This window comes from Cherax quadricarinatus, chromosome 33, assembly GCF_038502225.1.
Source record: "Cherax quadricarinatus isolate ZL_2023a chromosome 33, ASM3850222v1, whole genome shotgun sequence".
Lineage (NCBI taxonomy): Eukaryota > Metazoa > Arthropoda > Malacostraca > Decapoda > Parastacidae > Cherax > Cherax quadricarinatus.
This window is the reverse complement of record NC_091324.1, coordinates 18,726,482-18,735,804: the sequence shown is the minus strand read 5'-3', so window position 1 is coordinate 18,735,804 and position 9,323 is coordinate 18,726,482. Positions and strand designations below refer to the sequence as shown.

Here is a 9,323-nt window from a genome sequence, read left to right as displayed (position 1 = left end):
TGTGTGTACTCACGTATTTGTGGTTGCAGGGGTAGATTCATAGCTCCTGGCCCCGCCTCTTCACTGATCGATACTGTGTGTGTGTATATATATATTAGTCACATCACTGCTACATTAATGACTCCTGTTATTATATAATTATGTGAATATTACAAAAAAAAATCCTTCCCTTTTCGGCAGCTTAATTAACGATACTCTTGAGCCTGAGTGTAGTTCGTCACAAGGAACCAACCTGTGTTGACCTCCGCCTTGATCTGCCAGGTGTAATTATACCAGACAAATAAATCCCATTGTTAAGGTAGTCTTGAGGCCTGGTCACGGACCGGGCCGCGGGGGCGTTGACCCCAGAAACACTCTCCAGGTAACCACACAGTCGAGAAAATGCTCAGGAACTGTTGACGAGACAGTTTAAAATATCTTCATTATTCACCCCGTAGCCATGCTGTGGGCGACAGTCGGAAGACCACAGAGGTACATAGTGTGATCCAGGGACTGAGGAGGAAAGTTTTGATAGCTGAACAAGTTGCACTGGTAATGAACTATTTACATTATTTATATCTGGTCACAATCGTAATTTGTTATTAATGCAAACATGAATCAGGTCACACAAACGCTAAAAAAAAGAAGTGGTAATTCTTTATGCACGCTGAGCAAAGTCTGGGTATTTTTCCAGAATGGTTTGTAATATGCCACTGTATGACTGTGACAATATAAAGAAAGTTTTACATCTAGAAAACGGAGAGGCCGCATTTCGTTTTCTTTCAAGAGATGAAAGCTGTAACTCTAAGCTATATGTATGCTTGAGGAAGAGGAGGAATTAAAGAAGACGAATATAATGACGGCTTTATTCGGATTAGCAACTCCTGAGTGTTAATTAGCCACGATAGCCCAAGGAAGCCAAACAGTGGGATTCTTTCCACTGGGGTACATCGGTCTTCTTCCCTAGTCTGCGATCCACAATAGTTGCCTTTTTTTTTTTTTTTACCTTGGTACCTATTTTCTGTAAGGTGAAAAGAGGTGGCAGATGCACTAACCCATACGTCTCGACTCACCAAACTTGGGTTATTGGCAAGCAAGATAAGCTCCTGTGTATGTGTTCTTGCCAAGCCGTGGTTGTTGGGATCCAGATCCTGGTGTGGATGTTATGTATCCGATGTGATATAAACTATGCCACATTTAGATGTGTATTCATTAAGGAAGTTTGCCTGTAAATGAGTATGAGTACCTGCTTGATTCTAATTTCTAGTCTTTTATTCATTAGATATTATTATAATAAAAAAGAAGCGCTAAACCACAAGGGTTATACAGCTATTCATTAGAGAGCTAAACCTGTTCTCACCGTACAACGCGAACAAAAAATACTGGATTTTCGTCAGAGTATCTAAGTCTGTTTTCGTAGCTCATTTTTTTAATTTTGGAATCCGCCTAGCTGCATACCTCTGAACCTTCTAAGCTGGTCTATACGTTTATTCCGGCTTGCTTCAATAACTTTTTTACCTCCAGCTTGGATATAACATAGTCTATCTTGAAGTTAACACACCAGCGTGGATCTAGTATCCTCCATTTTGGATTAGACATTTTTACCCACCTTGGTCTAACATGCTCCAGCTTGGGTCTAATGTACTAAAATTTACAGTTACATTTACGACCTTTCCTGAAGACAATATTTTTTTTATCATTCTCAAAATCTTCTTTTTTATCTATTATGTTATAAAAATCACAGTAACTTAATGTTTATGCTTCACATAACGTTTACACAATAAAACGCATCATTATCCATTTTTTTCCACCTCATTTCAGTTTTTAGTCTTCCTCGACTGTACAAAAAAATCGAGTTTTTATTTGACCTAGATTCTTTTTAAATCGTCAACCACCATATTATGTGGTTATTTTTTTCTCTCTCCAGTAAATAATATACATAAAAGCTAGAAGCAATTCTAGTTTAAAAAGACACGTGAGCAAACACTAGGACATATAAAAAAAACATTTCGATCCTGGGACCTTGATCACTTCTAAGTTAGGAAGTGACCAAGGTTCCAGGACCAAAACGTTTTTTTTTTAATAAATATGTCCGCTTTTTCACGTGTCTTTAACTGGTCAGTATGACTTACCAGAAGTAGTATCGGAGCAACAAGGTCTGATTCCCGGCACAACTTACTGGTGACGCCACCTCTCTTGCCTCTCATCACTCTTCTGTTCTTAGCTTCTGCATTGATTAAAAAAATCCCATTTTCTTTTCACTTCCAAATTAATCTTTCATGAGGAGTTTTTGTAAATATTTTTAAACATATAGGAAACAGTCAACCTATTCTTTTCTTTCATGTATTATTACTGTGACTTTTACAAAATGCAGCAAGTTAGTGATATATGATATGCCTGATTTAAACTTATTTATCCCCGGTACACCTGGAAAACATTGGGACGCGTTTCCTTATGATATCTGCTGTTCAGTGCTCATTCATCAATAAAATAGGTACCTGGGTAGTAGTCGACTGGTGTGGGTCGCATCATGGAACAAAACTGACCTAATTTACCCGAAATGCTCAGCATAACAAGTGGCTTTCTATACAGTAGTATATCATTGATGTCAGCTAGGCCTGTATACCTTGTACACGTACTTGTAGAAATAAAGACATTATTTAGGCGTGGTCCATTCCCTTGTTTAGCACTAGTTTCTACTACAGTGGAACCCAGGTATTTGAACTTAATTTGTTCCTAGGTGATGTTCGAACTGCGAAAATTTCGATGTCCGAAACAGTATTTCGCAGGTTTTAGTTATCAGCCTCACACACGAGAGGATTCTGAACTGACTCCTCCAAAAGTCTCTGAGAGGTAGGTCAGTGTCAGAGGTCACTTCCAAGAACTTTTAAAACAGGATTTTAGTATAAAGTTTTCTTTTACTGCTGAATTTTAAACAATTCAGCGTGTTCGGACTCTAGAAAAACGTTCAAAGACTGGGTCAATCATTTCTGAACAAAATTGTTCGGACTCCTGTTTGTTCGAGGTCCGGTATAGGTTCCATTGTAGTGCCAATACGCAAGTTAACGTGAGTGACCTATAATTTTAAGCATTATTTCCGTTAGTTTTAAATATTTTTTTAATATTTAACATTTTTCCACAATTCTGTTAGTGCCAAGACAATATGTGTCCAGTAGGTTATTTATTTACAGATGTTTCGCTCTCATTAGAGCTTTTTTTTTATATAATGATTTGAAAAAGCTCTACTTAGAGAGAGATATGTATAAATAAAGTTCGCTTTGCAAATAGTTTCTCACAAGGAAATTATAAATGGTTATAATTATAACCTTAATTTTTAAAGAGGTGGATACGTAAGCCAGCGGAAGGCCTCGGTCAAATGACCAAAAGCTCCAGTTTCGGGTCATCATATGACTAAGACCCGGGTCAAGAAACACTTGTCCTGTTTCCTGACAAACCTTACCTAACCTCGATAGTGTTTCTATCATACTTATCGACAACACTTGTCATCCAACATAAATCTATATTTAGACAGATCTATTAGGAGAAATAGACCATTAACTGAACTTCCAATTACTTCCACACTATAAATATGAAATCATTCACTGTGCTGACCAATTGATCCAGTACCACTGAACTGGTTACAGCGGAGCCTGTGTACAGCATTAAAGACAAAAGCTTATCTGTACAATTATGGTCAGCTGAATTACTTTATTTCCCGTTTTTATTGTTTATTCTTTTCCTCTTTCCTTTTATTTGTGTTAATTTGATGTTTACCATATGCTTTTTTAACTGATTTTTCTCTCAGAGAATAAAAAGGTACAATACCGTGACTGGAACAATATACAAATGATCCGCACATTGGACAATGAAACTGATAATGACTTTCCAGTTCGACTTGGGTGATTCCCTTCGCGCGTATGTGTGACTAGTTAATGATCTAGGTCGGACCCAAACGTCGTCATAAGTTCCATTTATGTATAAATTTCTCTCGCTTCAAGAAGCTATGCTGGTTTTTATCTTCATAAAATTTCGCTTCCCAAGGAATTTTTCTGTGGCATAATGAGAACAAGAAGCAAGTTACACAGTGAGAACACCAGTGTGCAGTTAACCTAACCTATATGAGTTACATGCTAAGACCATCTTCAGTGGGCAGTTATCCCATTATACACTACAGTTACACAGTAAGATTAAAAAATATATCTTTTTTCGTATTATTAAGCTGAGAAAGTTAACCCACAATAACCCAAATAAAAAAAAAATACCAACCAAAGTAACATATTTGTATAGAAGCTCTTAGATAATCTTGCCGATGATATGACCCAATTCAGTCGAAACTCTGAGCGCATATTTGCTGCGAGGTGAACAGGGACCAGGTGTTTGGAAACTGACCTCTACTTCTCGCTCTATCACACAGAAATGATATCAAAATCAGGTATGCGTGTAATGTGTTTCAATCATTTGGTAATGGTAGTAAAATTAAAGAGAAAATGCAAGGTAAAAGGACACAGATGCAATCAATGTCACAATAGTAAGTTAATTAAGGTACAGGTCTACATAAATACAGTTGAGATATATAGTAACATATGTGTAAATTACGTAGGATAATACATTAGATGCATATATGTTCATTTACCTAACATTCAGCCATTTGGCCAGGTGTTGGTGGTTCATCTCCCGCTGCTTCCATACCTGGTCATTTCCTGTCACTTCCTTCCGGCAGCTCCAGGGATGCGTGGAGTCCAGCGTTGTCCCGATTCCTGTAACACGGGGTGCTTGGGTGGGGAGGAGTGGTTGGGGTGGGAGGGATTGCACCGTTGGTGGGGTGGGGGGGATTGCACCGTTGGTGGGGTGGCAGGGTCGTTGCCCCTTCACTCCTGTCCCAACATGCTGTCTTGTTTTTCCTTCCCTCTATCCTGCCCACAATGCTCCCTCTCGCTAATAAATCCTCCTCCACATTCTCTAATGAACCTTTCGGATAACTATTTCCACCGCGTTACTCAGAGTTTAATATTTCTATTTACGTGTGTGGGAAAAAACCTGTTAGGGCCGTAAAAACTAAAAATAGCAGATATCGTACGTCAGCCAGGTTGGTCGAGGGGAGCCCAAAGTAAGGGGAGACATTACGTCAGTGTTGCGCTGCTGCCACATGTTCGCCTCACTCACTCACTCGGTCTTTGAACTCGGCCAGGAAGTGGGTGCATAACCTCCCACAGACTTGTGGAAGTAGGTATATAACCTCCCACAGACATGTGGAAGTAGGTGCATAACCTCCCACAGACATGTAGAAGTAGATGCGTCACCTCCCACAGACTTGTGGAAGTAGGTATATAACCTCCCACAGACATGTGGAAATAGGTGCATAACCTCCCACAAACTTGTGGAAATAGGTACATATCCTCCCACAAACTTGTCCTTCGACAAGTCTCACAGACTTGTGGAAGGAGATTATTTGTTTTTGTGTGATAGCTGGTGTATGCTTCATGTGATCGGTTTCAAACTTGTATCTCGTGTATTTTATTTAAAGGAAGATTCCAGGCGATAACAAGAGAATGTATGTTCAGACTGACTTCAAACTTTAAACGCTGGTGTGTCTTATTTATATGGAGATTCGGATTGGATTTGGACTACGTAGGTTCTAATTTGATTATTAAACAACTTGTGAAGTTGATGTCGATGCTATAACTCAAGAATGACTGTTCGTATTGGCTTCAAATTTTGAACACTGGTGAGCAAGGCTTAGATTTTAGGCTCTAAATTTTCAAACTAAAAACTATAACAGATCTTCATAAAAAATTTTTTTAGCTTTTAGGAGAAAATGAGATTTTTTTATACACAACCAAAAATAATATATAAATAACCAGTACGTAGAACGAACTTGTGACAACGTTTCGGTTCGACTTGGAATGTGAGGCCAAAACGTACAGGAGAAGAAAGAAGCATCTGCAGACCATGTCTGAGGCTCATTTGTGTGTCTGGAAGAAACGTCTGGGGTAACTGTGAAGGGAAGAAACGTCGGGGTTACTATGGAGGGAAGAAACGTTGGGGTGACTAGGGAGGGAAGAAACGTTGGGGATGATTAGAGAGGGAAAAAAAAATGCCGGGATGACTAGAGAGGGAAGAAATGCCGGGATGACTAGGGAGGGAAGAAACGTCGGAGTGACTAGGGAGGGAAGAAACGTCTGGGGTGACTAGGAAGGAAAGAAACTTTGGGGGTGACTAGGGAGGGAAGAAATGCCGGGATGATTAGGGAGAGAAGAAACGTCGGAGTGACTAGGGAGGGAAGAAACGTCGGGGTGACTAGGGAGGGAAGAAATGCCGGGATGACTAGGGAGGGAAGAAACGTCGGGGTGACTAGGGAGGGAAGAAACGTCGGGGGTGACTAGGGAGGGATGAAACGTCGGGGTGATTAGCGAGGGAAGAAACGTCGGAGTGACTAGGGAGGGAAGAAACGTCGGAGTGACTAGGGAGGGAAGAAACGTCGGGGGTGACTAGGGAGGGAAGAAACGTCGGAGTGACTAGGGAGGGAAGAAACGTCGGAGTGACCAGGGAGGGAAGAAACGTCGGAGTGACCAGGGAGGGAAGAAACGTCGGGGTGATTAGGTAGGAAAGAAACGTTGGGGGTGACTAGAGAGGGAAGAAACGTTGGGGGGTGACTAGGGAGGGAAGAAACATCGTATTTATCTGCAAGACAATTGAAGACTACCTATATAATGTCCAAAACTAGATCAAGTAACATACTGGTATCTCCCCTCTCACTGTCCCTCTCACTTTGCTTCCCCTCACTGTCCCTATCACCTTGCTCCCCCTTACTATCTCTCTCACCTTGCTTCCCCTCACTGTCCCTATCACCTTGCTTTCCCCTCACTGTCCCTCTCACCTTGCTTCCCCTCACTGTCCCTATCACCTTGCTCCCCCTCATTGTCCCTCTCACCTTGCTTCTCCCCCCCCCCTCACTGGGGCCGTTGTCTTAACTCGCCAGCTAAGTCAACAAGTTTAAATCATTCCACTAACTTAGTCAAGTTAAATCAGGTTAGGTATTCACAATTACATAAATGTTTGGCTTGCACTGGTACGCGGAATTAGGTTGGTTTAAGCTGAATTAAGTTAGTTTAAGCTTAAGTGTAAGCTGAATGCACGCTACATGTGGGTGGATGCACACCCGTTACTGTTATATAATTGATTTCTCCACAATACCAGCACTGCTCACACTTTGGCAGCAGCTGATCTGAATTCGATCCATCTGTGTCAACAGTAATTTTAAAAACGTCTTGAAGTGGGCGCCAATAGCCTGACTGGCCTGGTTTTCTCAGGATGTCTATTATGTGACCGGGGCGCGAGGGCGATGTTCTATGTAGCTATCAGCACATAGTATCTGGTGTCATCTCTGACGTTACACAAAAGCGTTTATCGGCTGTCAATAGATATGTATAGTGATGTCCGTGTCGGTCTCTAACAATCCTTATTGTCCGTATATACATGTATACCCATGAAAACACGGCACCAATTTAGAGGTGGTAAATCCTGCCTCACAAACCTACTGAAGTGCTATGACAAAGTCACAGGTGTGATGCAAAAAAGAAAGAGATGGGTGAACTGCATATTTTTGGACAGTGGGAAGGAGTTTGATAAACTGTCGCACGAGAGACTGGGACTATATCAAGGAGACCAGACAGGAATAACAGTGATCACACTGTAATATGGATCAAGGAATACCTAACAGGAAGGAAACCAGCACAAAAGAAACCTTAGAAACAAGGCAGTGTATAGATTACAGACTGTGTTTGCGTGTGTGCCTGTGTGCTATGGATACTCTTAGCAACAGAGTAGCGACTCTTGCTCCCAGAGGCAAAATCAACACTGGAGTTAAATACAACAATATCCACATTGGATATAGAATTTGCACAACTCAGTTTCCCCAGAGGCTATTCCAAAATGGGCAAAGCTGACAGATGATAAACACTGGATAAGACAGTCAGAATCAAAGTCCACAAGTCCACGTAGGAAAATGTTGGCACAAGCCTAAACTCTAAGACAGAAACCATAATGGCATATTTTAAGAAATGCAGTTGTGTGTATGAGGCTATGTTAATGGAGACACCCTGAGCAGCGTACCTCCCCGCCTGGCAGGTGAACCCTGACTATTGGAGAATCGAGAGTGATGGTTGGTGTGTATAAGCCAGCACTTTTCAGGTAGGCAAGAACATAAGCTCCACTCACCGCTTATTTAGTAGTTAGATTATACCTAGTTTCTGTTCACCGAAATGAGTTAACTTTTACTACAGACAATCCTATTCTTAATAGGATTGTTAACACATTAGGTTAGATATTGGATTAGGTTAGGTAAACTAAGGTTTGGATAGCTTGAATTACAGGAACCTATCAAATGCATATTTAACTAGACATGCAAATTAAAATAAAAATGGTTACGACAATTCTGCCAATATAATGGCTGAGCAGTACCAGGAAGCATTCAGATCTGCACGAGTATTTATTTTATCGTGAGGATGGGTTGCCCCCATACTCTTGTTTCACAAATTAAGACGAATATCAGGGATCTGCGAGAATATGGAGGCGTCAAGCAGGATCCTCAGCCTATTCGGTACATAGCTTAAATTTGTAGATGAATGGTTCAGAGAACCGACATGTTGATAAATTAGACACATATACAACTCTTGGGAATCGTCATTGAGGAAACGTTTCGCCACACAGTGGCTTCATCAGTCCATACGAAGGAGAAACTTGAAGAACAGGAGGAGAATGAGGTAATCAGTCCCTCAACCTTGAGTCGATGCGTTCAGTTCTATTCAAGATTGATGAACTGAACGCATCGACTCAAGGTTGAGGGACTGATTACCTCATTCTCCTCCTGTTCTTCAAGTTTCTCCTTCGTATGGACTGATGAAGCCACTGTGTGGCGAAACGTTTCCTCAATGACGATTCCCAAGAGTTGTATATGTGTCTAATTTATCAACATAGCTTAAAAAACAAATAAATTCTAAGTACATATGAGTCATAGAGATCAATCAATACAGAAAATGTTCTGAAGTCAGTCTCACCACATCCGTTGCGCTTGATCTGGGACACCACTTGCAGAAATGCTGCGAAGTGCCGCAAAAAGCTGTCTACATAATGTACATTCTCTCCCGTGACCCCAACACCAGCCGTCCATCACCAAGGCTGCTGCTAGCTGGCCTAGCACCACAAGAAGACCACAATGCAGCTAGTACGAAGGTAGGTAAGGTTACGCTGTTATGTAGGCAAGTCAGGTAAAATAGAATGAAAAATTAGACAATGTAAGTTGGTAAATTGGAAAGTATGTAGGTATGTACGTAGGTATGTAGGGA

General features: G+C 41.0%; 1 long non-coding RNA gene across 1 annotated transcript; it reads right to left on the bottom strand.

Annotated features, from left to right (window-relative positions):
- Nucleotides 1-856: 856 nt before the first annotated feature.
- On the bottom strand, nucleotides 857-8,126 carry LOC128694006 (uncharacterized). Its single transcript, XR_008407792.2, has 4 exons — nucleotides 8,092-8,126; nucleotides 4,669-4,736; nucleotides 2,112-2,206; nucleotides 857-1,205 (listed from the first exon to the last, which is right to left on the bottom strand). It is a non-coding gene; the product is annotated as an uncharacterized lncRNA (long non-coding RNA).
- Nucleotides 8,127-9,323: the final 1,197 nt, after the last annotated feature.